The sequence below is a fragment of the Sander lucioperca genome, chromosome 21 (assembly GCF_008315115.2).
Source record: "Sander lucioperca isolate FBNREF2018 chromosome 21, SLUC_FBN_1.2, whole genome shotgun sequence".
In the NCBI taxonomy this organism is placed as follows: domain Eukaryota; kingdom Metazoa; phylum Chordata; class Actinopteri; order Perciformes; family Percidae; genus Sander; species Sander lucioperca.
In genome coordinates this window covers 24,573,740-24,593,539 of record NC_050193.1, presented here as the reverse complement: position 1 = coordinate 24,593,539, position 19,800 = coordinate 24,573,740, and the positions used below count along the sequence as shown (strand labels likewise).

The following is a 19,800-nucleotide window of genomic DNA, read 5'->3' as shown; positions in this document are numbered from 1 at the left end:
TTAAAACGCGATTTCCTGATCGCAAAGGCTGCGATTTGGTCATCAACTTAGCAAGAAAGCATCAACTTAGCACGCTAACGCTACACTGTACCTTGAGCTGATTTCTGTCATTCAAACAACTCTGAGTTGTAGTTTAAAACTTTTACAGCCATTTTAATAAAATGAAGGGTTTTATTCTGGTTCGAGTCCATACGTGCAGTTAATGGATACAGACACGTAGAACTGAAGGCTCGGTTGGCAACTAGCTCTGATTAGCGGTTAGCTGCGGTTAGCTGCGGTTAGCTCCGTTATAAAGATATGGAGTGGAGGAGCTGCCACTGAGAGGGGTAACAACCAGACTCTGATAAATGACGTTCGGGGAGCTTTCACAGCAGCGTGGCCGCGGTGTTTCAACGGTTTTATTAGTACAGTTAATCCCATGGCAAGAACACCAGCAACTAGCTAACGTAACGATAGCCTCTCTGAGCAAGTGCACACGGCAGCACGCAACTTCACGAGGGGGAGGGGCTGGACGCAGCTCCTCTCTGTGCACTGTAAAAAAAAAATACACTGTTGTGTGTGTGTGTGTGTATATACTATATTTTTACTTTTTTAACTGTCTAGTGTGTAATTGTGTGTTGTTCATAATATAAAATTATTTATTGTTTGTTGAATAATACAGAAGACAAAGCTTAAAAAAATAATCAAATCGCAATATTTGGGAAAAAAATCGCAATTAGATTATTTTCAAAAATCATTCAGCCCTAGTTGATGATTTATCTGTTAGTTAAAAGTGCATAAGCACACATTTTCACTTGTTTTTAGCTTTAAGGCTATTTGTTTAAACTTGACAAATACTAACTTAATTTTACTTAACTTAATTGATAACTTTTAATACAGAACTGTCATGATATCTTTTAATTGAATATGACCAATAAGAGGAGATTTTCCTTTTTAAAATAAGTTGTTTTCACTTAAAGTTACAATCTGGAAGATCTTTGGCAGCACCTTTGGGGCTAAGCGGTAATTGCAGGTGGGTTTTGGATCTCATTTCCCAGACATCGCAACGCTGTGAGTTGAAGTGCGAGTCTGTGAGATGAAGAGCCAGTCTGTTGCGTTAGCTTCGCCTACCCTCTCTGGTGGACCAACCAGTGCTGGGTGATGCAAAACGCATCACTAATTGGGCACCGCTTGTGATTTTTCCAGGAATGTCACCACAGACACTTAAAACTTAGATAGATATAAAGTGTATAGCACATTTCAAGCTTGAAAAACTTGGGGCTCTGTGCAATATTCTTTAGTCTGGAAGCCCTTCCTCTCTTACTTCGAACAAACGAACCCCCCCACCCCTTTTTTTTCTTGATTTTCTGTGATGTGTGTTGTCTTATTTCATTATGTGGTATTATATGTATGTTAATCTGTTTGTATGGAGAGCTTAGTGTATACAGCAGAGCGTAGTGTTTTATCACTGAGGTGTTAATTACTGTGATCTATGTTGTGATAAGTAAATAAGTATGTTGGAAAATTCAATAAAAAGATTTAAAATAATAATCAGTGGGCCACAGGCTCAAACACAGTGTTTTAGCTGCACAGAGCATCACAGTTAAAGTTTAATAGGAGGAGAATAAGCATATGCTAACACTGCTATTAAATGAAAAATATAATTCTGGCTCAAATAAACATGGATTATAGCTTTATTATTGGATATTATTTGTAAAAAAAAAAAAACTTTAATATTATACTTTCCTTAAGCTACAAATGTGTGAACTTTTACTGATGAACCAACAGTTTGGAGAACTCTATTTAAACTTCATCTCCAAAAAAGCAAAAAATCAGACAGGCACACTGAGCAAACTAATTTGCCTCCAAGTATGGCACTGGATAAGAAGTGACGGTCCAATAGTGTCCTTGAGTGACCACAATTTACTGCACGACTGATAGCCAACAGTGGTAGTCTGCAGTGTCATGAGAAAAACAACACAAAGAGAGACTGCAACAACATAAGAAAAGGAAGAAAAATAAGTAAACAAGTAAGCAAGAAAGACATGAAATGAAGATACAGTAGAAAGAAAGCAAGACGTGCGGTCCCATCGAAAGGAACCCTACCGGAGGAAAAATATGAATAAAACACAATCATTGACCAGCTCTGCCACGCTTAACAAGGAGCTCAGAGAGACGAGGTATAAGTGGAGGGAGCCGCAGGGTTGCCGCAGCAACTGAAATTAGAACCTGGGATATCAAGAGAAATGAAAATGTGTGGGACGACCCAGGTGAGACACACAGCGAGGGGAATAGAGACGGGAAAATAACAGAGTTGCCTCCATTCCTGTGAGCACCGCTTACACAACAATGTGAAAAATACCAAATGTCACCAATGTCAAATTTTAAAAAGAAATGGCAGCAGCACATTCCACGTACAGTAATACATAAAGAAACCATACATGCTCTCCTGCGGTGTGACATCATCTAAATAAAATTAAAAAACACACACTGGCATACTGCAGCAGGATGAATGGAGCTGTGTGAAAATTGCAGCCAAGCTTGGATAACTATAGATAGTGTTTGAAATAATTCAACTTCCACTTCCAGTTATTGATTAAGTCAATTTTATTTGTATAGCCCCAAATCACAGTGAGTCTCCGAGGGGTTTTCTCAATGCCCACACCATAAAAATAAATGTAAATTACACTTTCAACCTCAGATCCTCACTGAAAATGAGGAAAAACTCCCTCAAAAACTTCTACTTATCAGTAAATAACAGGCAATGATTTTTACAATACACTGATGAATTTGAAAGCACCCATCGCACAACAGCTGACAGGAATTTAGCTGTAAGCACTTATCAAGCACCTTTCTCGGCCTGCTTGAAGGCTGCCAAGAGGCAGATAATGCCAACTGGAGAATGGCAGTTTGTAAGGTCTGAATGTTAAAACCTAAAATGTCAATATTGGTCCTAAGGGAAAGAGTAATTAAGGCGTAAAGATCTAAAAGCCTTGTCACATATGGCTGGCCAGCTGTCACATCTGTCTGTTCATATTTATGCCAGTAACAACAACTAGACCTATACTAAAGCAGCAGCAGAGTGCGTGATGGCTGAGCATTAAATGTCAGCTGACTGAGCTACAACTAAAGGCTCACAATTGAAAACGCACCAAATGAGAAGAAACCTGGCTTTTAAAAGAACACACAAGCTCCACTCCACGCATTTTAGACGTTCACTCCCGAGTGGGTTGTCTCAAAATGATCTATTCCCTATGGTTCTACTCCACACATCCCAAGTGTTCAGTGTTATGGAAGGCAGCATTGCAGAACCAACACAAGAGCACAGTATTTAAGAGGAAAGTATTAAACTGCAGAATTCCCACAGGATGTCCGATTTTTTAGGTGGCACTCCCTCAACAACTGGAGGACATTTAGATGCAAACTGTCAGCAAACATCCACCCTGCTGATGTGTCAGTGAGCAAGGCACTGAGCCACTCGCCTGCTCCAGGAGAACTGTGAAATTGTACAAGAATTACAGCATTGCTTGTTTGTTCCACAGTATCACTTGTGTGGTCTTTGCAAATCTTACTAAGCTTGTTTTGGTCCAAATTAGTGGACAAGTAGTTGCTTTGTTGCATTCATGCATTGCCTGCTTTTATGATAACCATATAGATACCAAAGCCATGCGGCAGGCAAATTTGTCCAAACAAATCCAGTTGCAGTCTGTGTCCACTATAGCTTAGTTTTGTGGACTTGCAGTCTAGGCTCTTTTTGCACTGAGCTTTAACACTTCTTATCTGCTCTTTTGCAGAATTTAGAAACATATTGAAAAAGCATTTACTGCATCTTGAGCGCAAGTTTGCCCTTGGTTCATTTTGTTTTGCTCGGCTTTTCAAGCATGAGTAACTGCTGGCTATCAGATGACAACATCGGTCTCCTTATAGCCATAAAACTGCATTTCAGGGTCACTTCATGAAGGTCTAACTCCTAACATACTCCCTTGCAGTTCATTTGAGGTCCACATTTCCAGATGTCTCTGTGCGGTTATTATTTGTCACTGATCTCACCTGCCTAAATGAAAGAAACTAAAAGCTTAAGGGTCCATACACTTCTTCAGAACTGACCAATGCACCCTGGTTTTGACTACAACTGGGGCGGATATTGTGAGGAGGGTTTGGGTGGGTTTATGCTGAGCATCTCCCTACTGCGTCCTCAGTTTTCAAATGTGAAAGTGGACGATGTGTGGTTGTGCGTGGCAGGCAGCTGGCAGTAGTGACTGACAGGTCAGGTGAGCACCGTGGTCTGCTCAGGCGTGCAGATCCAGCTCCTCTGACTGATCTGAAGTGGCTTCAATTAACTGGAGCAGCCAAGTGTGAGGGAGGGGTCTATGGGGGGTGGAGTGGGGGGAACAGGCCCCAGACATGCATCTTGACGGGGGGGGGGGCCCCACCAACTCCAACCTTTCTCCATTTCCTTTTAGCTAATTACTTAATATCCATATGGAGACACGTGTTACTGTGATCACAGCAAATTGGCTGTAACTGCAGGGTCAGCAAGGACTGTCTTTCACTTGCGTATGAAGGCATACACACACATCTAGTATTGCACAAAAATAAAACACACATAATAGTTTCATCATTTTCAATACTTAAATTATTTTGAGTTTCCCGAGAGAACACAAATTAAGTAACCAGGAAATCCAATATCGCAGGCACTGCTTCACGTACATCTGCTAAACCATATTCATGTTGATTCTGCATGATGCTCTGTATGCATTATAATATAAAAAGGAGGTGATTAAAATATCCAGCATTTCTCAACAAAAAAAAACCCCACACACAGATTTAATTTTCATGGATATGTGCAGCAACCCTGATGTTCGAAGACACTGCCAAGTGAAATGCTAGTTTCACTTTGAATATGAAGGTAAATCACACTCCAAACATGTGGGAACGTGGAGAATAGTCTTAAAATTTCTCTTAATTTATCTTTAATCCAAAAAGAAAATTACCTTTGTTAAATGTTTGATGAAACAATGAAACTGCAGGAACCTGTACACGCCAGCAGGACAGTATGTCACATCAATAATGCACTATTTTACTATTTTCTCCTCTCAGCACACACACAAAATGTATGTTGTTTGGCCTCTAACTGAATAGAGAGTGCTATACTCTTTTCATCTAGCTTTTGCTGCTGCTTTCTTGCTATGTTGCTGTTCTTGCTAGTTTTACATTACCTAATTAACATGGAAAAGTTTTCGGGGGAGGCATGAAACACAAAGGGCCACATAATTTCCCCTTAAGGATATGTTATATTGTTCATGTTTTGGCCTCTCATGTTACCACTTCCTCTATGCCTCCACCCTCATTTCCCCTTCCAAAATCCTGATCTCCTTTCTCACTTTTTAGTCTTTTATTAGAACTGTGTGCAATTTTCACTTTTAAATGACGGCTGAATACTAGTACAAACTTCTTACCCAGCTGCCATGTATATGATCAAGTGTCTGCTGCATCCTCTGTTCTCTTGCTACTTGGTATTCCTCTACTGGTAGCCTTCTGATCTTCTGTCACCTTCAGTCTTTTTGAAGGTTTGTGTTTTCTATTCAAACAATCTACCTCATTTCTCATTCTGGACCATCAATTTCGTCTTACCCACTATTTGGTTGAACACGAGACATCTGAGAATAGGTGTACGCCTATCAAAAAGCGAAACAAAACACAGATTGCTTAAGAAAACCTACTGAACTACAACTTAGTAACTGATTATTATTTTAAATGACATGTCTGCAAAGTAGACTACTAAAGATTTTAATGCCACGTAGAATTCAAAAGAACACAGCATGTCAAACAAATAAACATTTAAATTAAATTAAATGTAGACCTATTACAATATTGGTTTGTAAGCCTGGGCTGACAAATCAGTGCAGAACTAGTGACGCAACTAACAATTATTTTCTTGATTAATCGATTAGTTGTTTGGTCTATAAAATATCAAAAATGGTGAAAAATGTGGATCAGTGTTTCCCAAAGCCCAAGATGAGGTCCTCAAATGTCTTGTGTTGTCCACAACTCAAAGAAAAAAAAATATTCACGTTTATGATGCTGGAGTCAGAGACATTTTACTTTTCTTTTAATAAAAAAACGACTCAAACCAATTAATCAATTATCAAAATCGATTAATTTAACAGTTGACAACTAATCGTTTAATCGATTAATCTTTGCAGCTCTATGCAGAACACACGGCACCAGGAAGACTGAAATATTTATGAAATACAGCAGTTTCATGTTAGTTTAAGACTTCAAAAAATGAACAAGGCCTTGAGTTAAAACATTTTTAAGCGTTTTCCAGGACCTACGGACACCATTTTAAGTCAAATGTGTTTGCTACTGATATTCATCAAATGTATCAACGGCTGAAAGTGTCTCTAACACCTCCCTATTCCAGTGGCCCACAGTATACTTGCCATTTCCCAATAGGTACAGACCAATACCCCCTTCCCTCCCCCCATTTGGCATTCACCTAGATCAAAGTCCAGCGAACATCTGTTCCGCTTGCTGTTGCCATGACTAGCCAGCTGAACACTGTCTGTCTGTAGGTGTGTCAGTACTGCATGTCTGTCCAAAGCCTGAGCTTCTTGGCAAGCTGCAAACGTAAACAGCGGAAAGAATCAACAAGACTGTAGTTGTGAGAGCGAGCGTGGGTGTGAGCCAGTGCCTTATCATATTCTTGCAAGAGACTCCTTGTCAAGTTGACTGTTTGGGTGCGCATCTGTTATGTAGGAGACTTGAATGCAGAACGTTTTGGGATAGTGTGTGTTGAATATTACAAAGACACATGTTTTACGAAGAGGTAGTGAGGTTTACACAGCGAGGCGGAACAAAGTGGAACAGGGGCCCTCCTTATGTAATTACACCCAGCATTAAACCCTAATCCAAACACAAACTGTGTCTGGACTGTATCCAAACAGCAAACTAAGCTAAGTCACAGGTGTAAACAGAGCCATAAAGGAATGCAATCTAATTTTCACGAATCATGGTGGTGCTAATAGCAATACCATTCAAAGAAGGCTTCATGCTTCTTTAATACTTCTGAGGGTATATTTACACTGACCCAAAAAAAAGGGATAAAAATCTTTGTGGATATAATTCAGATGTATACGCTAGGCCCCACAGAGACCCAAATATCAGTGCAACCATCTGACAGAACAGACCCACAGTGGTACTCAACTCCAACATAAAGGTGTACTCTGGCAGTCTCATTAAATCCTCCAAGTTTTATTCACTTTCAAATACTACCTCTACCTAAATAAACATGCCCGCTTACTAATACTCCACATGGCTGCCAAATACAGACCAACAGGATTTCACAGTCGGCCGGTTGTGTATAACCAACCATAAAGAAAGGTCTGTAGAAACCTGAAAGGTCTGCAGATTGTAAAAAAAATGTCTGAAGCTAAACAGCCACAGTGAAGCTCGTTGGGCTCACAATACAGCCGATCCATAAAGATGTCAGAAATTTAAGACATTTAAAGTAGAAAGAGATGGCTGATTTGAGTCAATTTCCTTTTATATCCAGCTCATAAAGTACGAAGCTGCATTTTAAATCAGGCATGAATGACTTGAAATGATGATGATAGCTACAGAAAAGTGAGTCCCAAGTTGCCTCAGAAGTTAAATAATTTCTGACACAAACTAATACACTGACTTAAATATCCCAGATTTACCGAACAAAGAATTGGCTACTTTTTACACTTAGGCTCTTTGTATTCATGACCAGTATCCAAACTGCCTTTGGGCTTTTACCTCAGAGAGAGAGGAAAGGATCTACATGAATGAATGAAATATCTTAAGAGCCACATGTTTACAGATACATACCAAGGAAATGTCAATCAGATGCATAATACAGAGGTTGAGCCCTGAGAGAAATGTCAAAAAGGGAGCCTGTCTCTGTGATATGTGTGTGGGCCCAACATCGTCTGATCAATAGCTCACCTGAAATGAATACGTGATCACTGACAAAGTAGATGTTCACTCCAAACTTAGCAAAATAGACGCAACCTGATTAATACACCCCATTTTAAAAAATATATTTAATACCAACCTATCTTTTAGAGCTGAACCAAATAGTTTAAAGCATCAAAGCATCATTGATATCGTTGCCAATGAAATTCTAAATTAACATTCAAATGCTTTACTAGGGTTGGGCGATTAGATATTGGAGATTGGCTGAGTACATCACCAGTTGTTTTTTGGGGCGATTTTTGGGACGGTTTTGTCAGCGTTGAGCTGCAGCTCTCACTTGGCTCTCCCAAAGAGACCAGCAACGACAGAGAGAGACAGCGAGGAAAAACAGCGTGTAGAGCCAGCATATTTTCCCATCTAAATCAGTGAAATAAGGGTTTGTTTTGACCAAACCAGAGTTGGTAAATGTTGGAACAGTGGAAAGACTAACCAAGACTGTTTTGGTGATTTTTATTTTGTTTTTGTCGAGTTTGACTGAAATGTGTTTTACAAAGAGTTAACAAGGCTTAGTTCGGTGAAAGAGAGAAACCTCAGATTCAGTTGTATTTTATAATAGGTGTACAGATTTCCCCTACATCTTTCACATTTCAGAGACTAAACAATTAATATAATAATCATTTGTCAGTAAGCATTGACAGTGTCATTCTGAATTAAGATGAAGAATAGATTCCTAATCATCATCAAGTATTTTAGGGAGGACTTTAAGATAAAAGTGGATTTAGTGGATCTGGAGATTTTAATTTACAGCTTATTATTTCGGTTTTAGGGCGCACAAATTTATGTTTTGATTCACTCTAGCCGCTCTAATAACACAATTTTCAGCTGTAGAAGGCAGCTGATTTAAGCAAAAAAAGCTTTAAAAACTGACTGCAAGCTACCCGTTCAGCACCAAATGGCAGGCAAACAAAGTTAGCTACCAGCAGGTGAACATAGTAGAATATTCAAGAGCTAAAGAGACACATTTTCCTCAGGAGTTGGTGGAGAAAAGATGATAATATGCCAGTGTTGTGTTCACCTTCACAAATTGTTTGTGCTGCCCCCAAGTGGATAAAAAAACAGTTATTGCAGGTTTAAAGAATATTCTATAGTATCATGTCCTCAACTTCAAATCTCACCTTCCTTCCTCATTGTTCCATGTTTGGAACTAAACATTTATATAGTTTTTGTGGGCTATACTTTCTGTGTCCAATATACACACTGGTCAGAGGTGTGATACTGGGTTGTGACCACAGGAAATGAAGTATGACCTGGAGCTTGTAACAACCCCATCAACATTTTAGATAAGCAGGATGAGACCTGGCCTTCATGCCCTTCCTGTCTTCTCGGTCCTGTGTCGTTTCCCCTCCTGTGACTCTGGCAGTCTCAAGTGGTCATTTTGGACAGGGACAGATGACAATAGAAAATCCAACCAGTCATGCCACCAAGGCCTGACTGGTTGACCCCAGCAATGTCTGAGCATCATGAGACAGCACGGTCCGTCTGGGGGAGAAAAAAAAAAAAAGAAAAGAAAAGGAAAATGGAGCTGCCAGACAGAGAGGTGGGAAATAAAAATACAACAGCAGAGAAAATAGAAAGCAGAAAATTAAAGAGCCGACAAGACGCACAGGCGGGAGGGGCAGGATGAAAGATAGGTCGATGTACAACAGGCTGTTGAAATAGAGTGAGAAAGACAGAAAGAAAAGAGTGACAGCAGCTCAAACAATAGTCAAGAAACAGAGGAACAAAAAAAAGGAGAGTCACTAAAGGGATAGAAGACATTAAGCAGAGGGCAGTGAGGAACATGAAGAGATGGGTAGCCCAAAAATAAAGAAAAATGTCAGACTCAATTTTTCTCTCAAAAGAGGGGAGAAATAAGGTAGAAGAAAAAAGGATTGCTCCTCTATGTCTCACCACTCCTCAAACCTGCCCAGACTTAAAAAGACCAATCTGTAGAAAGGGACAAAACGCCATGGGGGTTACATCAAGCGCTTCACTACATTCAAAAGAGCCACAGAGGAAGAATAACTGATACAATTAAGAGCATAACTGTCATCACAGCCAACCAACTCATTGCCTCCCACACACAGGCATTGAGCAATAGACCCATCATATGGAGGGATGAATGACTGCTAATTCCACCTAGCAATGCAGCACTGACTACTAATAGTGAATACCAGATACATTTAAAGGGTTAAAGGCCTTACAGCATTGTAATGCAACAGAAACTGGAGACACATGTACAAAACCGCTCCATCACAACACGTTCCCGACTCCTTTGCATCCTGAGAGCAACGCTGACATTTAAATACAATCTTCCTGACATGCAAATTAAGTACAGCCAATTTCATAACCTGCATGTGCATAAAAAAAAAAGACTGATGTTTGAATCTGAAACCAATCACAGGTGGATGCATACCCTCACTCAATAAAATACAAACTAAATTTAATGAGCTCTCAAGCTCCTTCACGGTGACATTTCCTCTTCCATTTCTCCATCTTTTACAACTATCATTCACCTTACCTCCATTTCTCTTTTTCACCCACTACCGGCTGCCCCCCACTCCACCTCCACTCGCTCAGTTTTTCATTCTAAATCCACTTCTAAGGCTCCATCTTTTTCTCTCTTCATCCAAAACAACAGCCATTCCAGAAAGAGGGCCATCAATCTTCTTCAATGAGACCAGAGTACCGAGGGAGTGCCAAGGCTAGAGCAGATTACTATCTCTCCTTACCACCACTCAACACCGGATAACATATAGAAGGAGAGGATGGGCAGACGGAGAGGCAGGGAGGGTCGAGAGCAAGTCAAAGAAACAATCTTAGATAGCGAGCGGACACATTTAGATCTTAAAAGCCTCAAACAAACTGTCAACAGCAGAGACTTGTCAAGAAAAGTAGCACAGCGGATGAATTTAAAAACTCTAATCCTAACTGGCAACTCCAAACCTGACCCCTTGATTTATTTCTACAGAGAGCTCTGCTAATAGGAAGACAGGAGCTACACTGCAGCTTTCATCTCCTTCAAACAGCTGGCTTTGCTCGAGCATTGGAATTCATTGGTCATTATAATTTTTTTCAATATCAATTAATCAAATTATTATTTTTCTTTTTATCCGTCAAATGTAATAAAAAAAAATGATTTTTGCTTGACAGATGACTTTATAAATGACTGTTAGGGCTCTACAAAGTATTTTAATATACCTATTGAATCTGGATCTTATCAAATCCCTTATCAAATTTGATTTGATGTTTAGCTTTAAAATAACTCAAACTCAAAGAACTGTATTCACCTTTTGTTGGTCGAGAAGACAGAAACACTACTCTGACTAATCTGAGTGTGACAAACCGAATATAAACTTGTCTGTTTTCTGGTTAAAGTGCTCTCTGCAGCCGGCGTCTGCGCTCAAGACTATTTGTGAGGGAAGAATCTCCACTCTGTAACACCGCTGTACAATCACAAGTGGACTTAAGTGTTCTGTAGAACCAACACAGTGATACCTCTTCTCCATACGTCAGATTCAGGAGTTGCGTATTCTCCCAGTAAAAGTGGTTTGGAAAATGGAGGGTGGTTGGTTTAAGTCCAGCACTGACCACGCTATGGAGTGTGGACTGGTGAGCTGGTAGAGAGGTGCCAGTTCACCCACTTGAGCAAGTTACTAAACCCCTAACTGCTTGGAGCACTGACTATGTGGCAGCCCCATAACTCTGGCATCTCTCCAAAACCACTGCATGTGCATGTGTGTGTATATCCTATGTGTGTATGTAAAAAAATAAGAATTTCCCCAAGAGGTATTGATAAAGTACTTTTCTTCTTAAACCTGGTATTTCAATGTGCCAGATAGCCTACATAATCAATCAAAATTTGAGAGACTCGCTCAGCAAATACAGGTATTTTACTTTACAGGAACCAGATCCAAAATGTAACTCAACTATACTGACTGCTTCAGCACTATAAATATATGTAAGTAAGTGGAAAGGAGGTGGGGAACTTGATGGAGCAGCTGACATGTATTTATTAGAAGACATTCCAAGCAAACAGTTGTTAGTGAGAATGAGTTAGCGAATGTGTGTGTGTCTTAATCGAAAGTGTTATGTCCTACATTTGCAGCTTTGTGATATTTAAAGACTCAAAGTGTTTGAACGTGTGTGTGTGTGTGTGTGTGTGTGTGTGTGTGTTGCAGCATTGACACTCACGAAGGTGGAAAAGCCATGGCTTTGCAGCTGAGGGGATTTTTTAACGAGCCGCCTCACTGCCCTGTGTATTGCATGGGCAATAACACACACACACACACACACACACACACACACACACACACACACACACACACACACACACACACACACACACACACACACACACACACACACACACACACACACACACACACACACACACACACACACACACACACACACACCAATAAATCTAAGGCCAAGTGTACTTGTACTGAGGGAAACAGATGAGATACATGGGAAAGTGTGGAGGAGAAATTCTGCATAAAAAATTCACCTTTCAGCAATTAACACAAGTAGGGTATAGTAAAGGATCTGTGATCACTTACTTATACAACATGGTCTTCTCAAGCAACCATGTCCAATCCAAGGACACAACAAGACCACCAAGCCAGCTCTGACAGCTACATCCACAATTGAACATGATAGGGCTAATCGTTATGTAGCAGCTTTCTCGCTGAGGAGAACCTACATGGGGGAGTTTTGTCAGGCATAATAAACTCTCCTTGCATTGTCAGAGCTCTGTTGAGAAGGAAGGTTAAACTTAGAGCTGTCTGTAAAGCTCTCCCTCTGCAGCAGCAGTGCTCTGACTGGGGATCAGCATAGTGTGGCTTCTGTTGGGCCTCTGGGCCACACAGGAGGACAAGGAGGAGGAGGAGGAGGAGGAGGAGGAGGAAGCGGTGGGGCTCAACCCAGCACTAAAGACTTTGACACTAACATAATCACTGATAATTGATTCAGCTAGTGAGGAAGGTGTAATATTAAAAGATAAAAACGGGAGCGGTGGTGTCAGGACAGCACTGGGGCTTAATGTGAGCTGATGGGGCCGACGCTGCCTGTCACACGCCGTCTAATCACACAAAAGGGGACGTACACATATCATCACATCCCTCCTAGCTCTGGCCCCGCTCAGCACCCTCAAAGGGGCTTTGATCAGCAGCGGGCCAAGGGAAGCGAGGGGGCACACAGGCCAAAGACGGCGAAGAGATGGAGGAGAAGACGGAAAGTAAACCGGCATCCTTTTCTGTTGCAGGACGGCCCTGAGATATCACATGAGAGGACAGGAACTGTGGGGTGTATCAATGACTAGCACCCAAGGTTCACACTTCTTATTGAGTGTTAATGTAGGGAATAACCTTGTCCAGTCCAGCAACCCTAATAAATACAAGCAGAGTTGAATTTACTTGCATGTGATTTTATTCAAATTTCATTTACAAATGATACAAAATGCTCCAACTTGATGTTTGATTTGGATAATGCAGTTTCCAGATGCAAAGACTAGATGCTGATGAACACTGAAATAAAGCTAAAACAATGACAGAAAATTAACCAGCAACTATTTGATGACAGATATATATATAGATAGATAGATAGATAGATAGATAGATAGATAGATAGATAGATATATATATATAAATACTTTTAAATATATATTTAAAAGTATTTAATCAAGTATTTAATCAAGATCAAGGTATAACGAAAAAGCAGCAAACTAAAATAAATGCAGCCTGTACAAGATGTTTGTTTCAAAGTTAATTCCTTTGCTATTAGCTGTATAATTGCTTCACACTTGCAATAATTAAAGTGGAGCATAACAGTCAGTTAATATTGCAGTTACACTATGACTAATGTTATTCTTGTTAGCTTATAATGAACTGACTACTACAATACTATGGCCTTCCATTTTACCCTGTTCAACCTGTGATTTGAGCAGACCGGTTTTTTAACATGGCATAACATAGAGCGCCAATTCTACTCACCCTCACAGTTTGGGTATTAACGTGTAATGGAGAAACATGAGGTAAGTCTACTAGCGGTGACTAGGGTGTGCCTATCTGCAGAGTGAACTGATGAAGACGGAGGGCTCCCTGTAGCCTTACAGTCAGAGCGCTGATAAATTGGCTAGCCTCCACCCTTTCTCCAACTGCAGGAAGGATGTGTGCGTGCATGAGAATCAGCAGTGACGCCCGCTAGACTGGAACTGACAATATTAAGTGGCAGTGCCACAGTTTTCATGAACACAGGGAGGCCAAAAGAACCATGGGCCAGGAAGGCCTCTATGTCACTGAATAGTAGACATAAAAGGAGCCAGTCAGACTATCTGCCCTCCTCTACAGCATCAACAGACTCACCTTTCCCAAATTAAAGGTTGCTCAGTACATGAACAGCAGGAGAAAGACAGACAAACACACATTTCCACCTTGTGTGGCAGATATAAACACACATCCCCTCATGTTGAAAATGGCTGGTGGGAGATCAAAGATTTACAGATGTTTAACAGAACCATAGGAGCTCCTTTAGAGGTAGACTGCAGGGGGCGGATATCTTACAGAGGAGCAAGGGAGGAAAGAGGGAGGCTGAGAGGGGAAAAAGGAGTAATAGCAAATAAAAGGGGGGGAAGAGGCACAGCAAAAGCCGCAGGCTAAGGACGGAAGGGAGAGAGGAGGAAGAATGAGAAGTAAGTGAGAAAATGCAAATGAGAGGCTGCCGAGCAAAAGAGGAAAGAGAGGAAAGAGAAAGTGAGAGATTACTATAGGGACTGTTGAAAGAGAAGCTGAAGACCAGAACAAAGCTGACAATGAAAAAAGTGTGGTGGGGGGATAGCGAGCACAGGAGGAAATGGCAATGCATGAAACATGACGAGCACACATCATGCTGCCTTTTGCTGAATAAATGGGCCTCATGCTTTCCTCATATGTCCTTCAAAAAGTAGTGCTGGCGGCTGCAGACATCACAACACACGTTCCAAGAAGGAAAAAAATGCAGGAGACAGAAAATGAAAAGATGACGAGAGGTAGCGAGAAAGAGGGCAAGGTATAATAAAAGGATGGAGACGATCCCCAGAGAGGCGGCCCATGGCATCGGTTTGTCACAAGCCAGCACCACAGGGGAAAAGAGGAGGAGGACGAGAAAGAGGAGGAGGACGAGTGTAGGCAGCAGACTGAGAGGTAGCTCCTCTTCTGAGTCTCGCCCTCCCTGGCTTTCCTCCACCAGCAGCTGGAGGCTAAACTTAAGCTCCGCCAACAGCCACCAGAGAGATAGGAGAGGCCTTGGGTAGGGGTCATCTACAATCACCAACCAAAACAAAATTCAGGGACGCACATCTGCATCATTAGCAGAGGAGCCAAGAGTCCCCTGATGTCCACAACAGATCCCTCAGAAATGTGGCCACCACAGTGCCTGTGCACACAAACATCCTTTGCACAATCGCCATAGAGCGATGTCAGCCTGCTTTTCATGAATATTCATCTGCCTCATTAACACTCAAGTGGGGAAACACAGCATATTGCAGCATGAGACCCCGTTACTTGGAGAGAGGACAAGAGTTGAGGGAGGGAGAGGAAAGGGGAAGAAGAGATGGGACACATAGTGACTGTAGAGGAAGCAAAGGGGAAGAGAGACAGAGTAAGAGGCAAAGCCTTCTTTTCATGCCAGCAAACTTTTTTTGAATCTCAAGAGTGGAGGGAGCTGATAGCCTCCTGTCGCTTCTCCTTATGAAGCCAGACTAGGGCAGTATGAAAGCAGCGTCAGCAGCAGAGACAGCACAGTGGGGGAGCCCAGGGTGGGAATTACAGACCATTTTACCCTGCAAATCCTCCAGCAATAAAAATCTTTAAAACAGCAGCAATTTCTCCAGTAATGGCTGGCTGTTCACAATAACTGCTAAACTGTAGGGGATATGTGTGAATACACCTCAACACAAGCTGCTGCCAAACAGACATTCATGCAAGCCCCATCCTTGTTCGGTAACAAAACACACCCGCACATACAGACGTACAAAGCCAGGCTTGCTCACACGCAGACACTGATTCTGTCAGTCCACTCAGTCAGTCTTTCTCTCCGAGCCACTTGCCAACAGACACACATGCAGACAGATACTACCACACATAGAGAGGGGATTATTTTCTCTTTATGTTGTAATGCCAGTGAATCTCTTAACATGAACTGCCAACAGGGGAAATCTCCCATCCTGCAGCTGTGTCCTCAAAGAGACTCTGAAAACTGTAGAAACAGAAGACTCTATTTCCTCCTTCTGTGACTTTGGTGACAGAAAAAGCCGGCCACTCGGGGAGGAGGAGATGAGGTAACGTTGGGCGATGCCCAAAATTTTGCCCCACCAGAGTCACTCTGGTCCTTCAAAGGGCTATGACAAAACCAGCGGTACCATAATTTGACCAGGTCTTTGGAAATCAATACTGCTACTTACATCAGGGGCCTCTACCAAAGCTATTTCATATTCCACCTTCTACACACAGTCTCGGACAAAAAACAACCTTCAATTTCAGAACAGTATGAACTATCGATTTCACAGCCACGATTCTTACTCTCCCTCCGCCTCCCCCTGTCCCCTCTCTTTTCCAAACCCCTACCGTTGACACGCAACTCCTTTAACAAAGAGTGTTTTCTATGGGGGGGGGTGAAGAAGGTGGAGTGCAGTGACTGGCCATCTGGAATTTGGGCAAATGCCAGAAGGGCCGCCCCCCTATTGACCCCTATGGGCCACTACTGATAACTTGTCTTTGGTAAATTTTGATAAGTTATTTTATGCATGCAGCCACAAATACTCAAGACTGTACTGCAGCGAGGTGCATGGAAAGATTCACTGGGAAGGCAGAGTTCCTGATTGACAAAAATAGGGGCAGTGTGTAGCAAATGCCAAGGCCGTTTTTTTATCCCAGTCCATCACTGGTGGAGTGGTTCTTACCTGTGAACTTAACATCATTTTAGACCATTCAAATCCCTTAAGTGGCTTCCTATGACTTTACTTCAACAGGTTTGGGACAAGGTCCTTCTAAGAGAACTTTCATGAGGGTACTACAGTCGTTTTGTTTAGTTCTTCAAATAGCAAATAGTGAAGTGAAGACCACAGCTACTTCCTACCCTTTAGATGCATTTCTAATATTTCACTGTTGTTTAAATTGTCTGCTCTTCCTTCTTGTTTTCAGATTTATAAGCAAGCAGTTATAGTTGCACTTGTATAAAAGGTGTTACATATATAGTAATTTGTAATTGTTATCTAGAGATGCAACCAACAATTATCTTCAATATTAAATAATCTGCCAGTTGTTCTTAAACACTCAATACATTTTTAAATAAATATCAGAAAATAGAGAAAAATTCCTCTACATTCCATTTATCATTATAAAAAAGACTAAGAAAACCAGGAAATATTGACATGCGAGTAGGAACCAGTTAATTTTTGGCACTCGAAAAACCGATTAACCAATTATCTAAATTATTTGCTACTTCATTTTTGGATTTTTGGACTTCATTTTTCATCAACTGGCCAATTAAATTGACTTTTTGCTCCATTATTATTATCTTTAATATTATTCTTTGGCTATATCAGGTGGCACATTACTAACTCAGGAGGCCACTAAAAAAATTAAACAAACATGTAAGTAAATGTTTGATGTCACACAATGACAGTGGGGTTGCTAATTAAGATTTCTTTTGGACCTTTTGACTTGTCATTGTAGGAAAAGCACAGCTGAAATTGATAACCTTAACGATGGCTCAATTCCATCAAGTGTCCCAGTAAGCTATGTCAGTGAGTCAGCATGAACAATACCAGGGCCTCTCCTAAGTGGAATGCAGCCATCATTTATGGTTTTGAATACACCTGTGCTTTTCCTACTATGACATTTCAACATGTCTGCCGTGAAAAAGGTCTTTTTCAGACTGATAGCCGATCCTCGTTAACCGATCATTAACCGTTAACCGACAAGCAGCCAGAGTCCCAGTTCACCCGTCTGGAAGGCTCGGACATACTACAGCTGCTGACTTGTACCAGTCGCAAAGCCACGATGTTCCGTGCATTGTCGTGGACACATGCAGCCACTTTCCTGAAACCACTTGCGGTCCACAGAGCCCGCGCTTGTTTCCACCGCATCCACCTGCGAGGTTGTCAGCTCTGTGTCTGCCTGGCCTACTCTGTGTGCCAGTCCTCGATAGTGGCATGTGTCACCTGTCCAGCAGAGAGTCACGAGCTTAGCAACAACAACAAAAAGTTTGCACTAGCACTAGCAGTAAAGAAAAAAGATTGTATAGCCTATTTTTCTTTTCTCATGCAAGAAATTATTACTTTTTTTATTTTTTGTTTAGTATAATTGTTTTTTTAACTGTTGATCATTAACATCCATAAATAACAGTATAGTATGACTTGAAATGTGTAATACTGTAAACAATCTGCATGGAACTACTAGTCATGCATGAGTAAATGAGACTAGGCCTCTTGACTTTTGGGTATAATACATTACAGCTGCCTTCAACATTTTACCTAAAAATGATATCCTTCTCAAATGCCAAATCAGATATTTCAGCCATGACGGAGCTGGATCTGGTAATCAAACCATTAGGATGGGTCACCATTTTCTAGGTTTAAATGCCAGTTAATATCAGCAGAATTGGATCTGACGTTTGGGCAGTAACACTTTTAACCAACTTTGTTGTCATCAATTCATATTCAGATGGCTTTCCTGGGTCACGAGTTGTGCTGAGCAGCCTGGCAGAGACCGGGGACCTGACCAGTTCAAATCACAGGTCCAAACTCAGCATGCATGCATGATTTAAATACATCTAAATGGCAGATGGTAAGAGAGCTGGCTCGTGATGGCTTTGAGACAGAAGCAGTGATGTAGGAGAAGCAGAGGATGAGGCTGCGTATTAGAGTGAGGAATGGCTTGGCTTGTCTTTAAGATTACTTTTCCTCTTAAAACATTCACTTCATCTGTGTCACTCCTGCTCCCAACTTGTTATTGGAAAATAGAAAAGCTGGAAAACCATTCGATGCCAGCACTGTCTGCATCAGTCACACACTGACACACACATACACAGAAAATACATTTCATCCTCCATATCCGAAACAGCCAATAGCACTGGCAGGCATTTGCGACCCCAATCCATATTTCAATTTCCCTGCTCTCATGCAAACTAATTCAATACTTGTTGCCTTCCCTCACAACTGTTCAGCAATGTGATAAATGAGCTTCTTGTCATGCTGCATCTATAAAAGGCCCAATCAGAGACATTTTTGAGTGGGCATCTGCCTATATAAATTATGTCTTAGTTGGTCCGCACACAGGAAGATTCTTGGAAGTAGCATTAAAGGATGGAAAATCAGTGCTTTTCAACATTTTCACCAAACTGTAATAAAATGCAGATCAATTTCCTCCATATGTTCTGTACTAGAATGCTTTCAGCCCACATTAGCTACATTTCAAACTCATATTTTACATCTGACATTGCTTAAATCTAGAGCTTAACTACTCATGTTTTCAAACCAATTTAATAGACCTTTTTCACGGCAGACATGTTGACATGTCATAGTAGGAAAAGCACACGTGTATTCAAAACCATTAATGATGGCTGCATTCCACTTAGGAGAGGCCCTGGTATTATTCATGCTGACTCACTGACATAGCTTACTGGGACACTTGATGGAATTGAGCCTTCGTTAAAGTTATCAATTTCAGCTGTGCTTTTCCTACAATGACAAGTCAAAATGTCTGCTGTGAAAAAGGTCCATAAGCTTTAAGCTAACAGCGGGATGTCAGTCAAATGAGTATTTAAAATATGATGTATTCATATTCAAGATTTGAACTT

At 41.1% G+C, this 19,800-nt stretch overlaps 1 protein-coding gene across 1 annotated transcript in view; it reads right to left on the bottom strand.

Annotated features, from left to right (window-relative positions):
- The window catches only part of LOC116063898 (speckle type BTB/POZ protein), a 95,912-nt gene that overhangs the window by 69,982 nt on the left and 6,130 nt on the right, over positions 1-19,800 (bottom strand). Inside the window, 1 exon segment of the mRNA XM_035996731.1 lies at positions 6,482-6,604. The gene's annotated coding sequence lies outside the window, so the exon portion shown is untranslated.